This window comes from Penaeus chinensis, chromosome 4, assembly GCF_019202785.1.
Source record: "Penaeus chinensis breed Huanghai No. 1 chromosome 4, ASM1920278v2, whole genome shotgun sequence".
Lineage (NCBI taxonomy): Eukaryota > Metazoa > Arthropoda > Malacostraca > Decapoda > Penaeidae > Penaeus > Penaeus chinensis.
The window spans coordinates 1,695,779-1,696,765 of NC_061822.1; positions in this window are offsets into that span (position 1 = coordinate 1,695,779).

Genomic DNA, 987 nt, shown 5'->3' on the forward strand with positions numbered 1-987 from the left:
GAGATCATTTCCCTGTGGGCTGGGCTCCCTGTAGGCCAATGGAGTCGCTTCAGAGTCTGAATTGTAATTGATCTTTCTCTATATACAAAGTTAAGTGAAAGTGGCCCATCATCTCCAACATATGCATTTGCAGCTTGATATTGGCCGGTATGCAAATATCAAGCAGCAGTTATTACTTCTGCTCCTTTCCATGAGGTTGGTAATGTGTCTTCCCGGATTATCATTTTGGTATGGAACATCGTCACTTCCTGAGGCAGCCTCGTAGCAGAACTTAATAGTCATCCTGCTAACAGAAGGTTGTATGGAAATTCCGCTCAAATTCTACTCGCCAATCAGGGTCTTAGTTAATGTTTTAATGTTTGTTTTAAACAAATAAATGCGCAAGACATCTAAAGTCATATAGCACTACGGTAAAGTATTGTGGTGGGAGGGGTATAAATTTCTTAATTAGAACAAAATTACTTCAAATTCAACAATCATATGGCATTATAAGGCAGTATGGTTGTGCAAGGAGTAGAGAGAGAGAGAGAGAGAGAGGGGGGGGGGGGTAAATGGGGTAGGAATGGGATTGATAGAGGGGGAAGGGTTAAGGACAAAGCGTGATTAGATCAAATGGAGGGTATTTATGCGTCTAAGGAAGAACAGGCTGTTAATTTAAAAGGTGGGGGATTCCGTGAGGATGGTCGACAGGTTAATGGATCGGGGAAGAGAGGACAAGTAAGGAAAGACGAGGGTACGGGCTCCATTAAAGTGGGGGCAGGATAGTATGATATGTGGGATTGAAAGTTGAGCATAGACGGGGGTTGGAGTGTGACATGAGGTATGAATGCGTGAGTCGGATGTGACCTATTCGTAATTGGGACAGGGCATTTCCCCAGCATCTGTTCTGGTGGTATGGGGCCGACTAAGGGGAGATGGAAGGTTTCATAGTTTGAAGTGTATTATTGGTCAGACCTGACCAGAAAGATTGCCAACAGTTATAGAGGA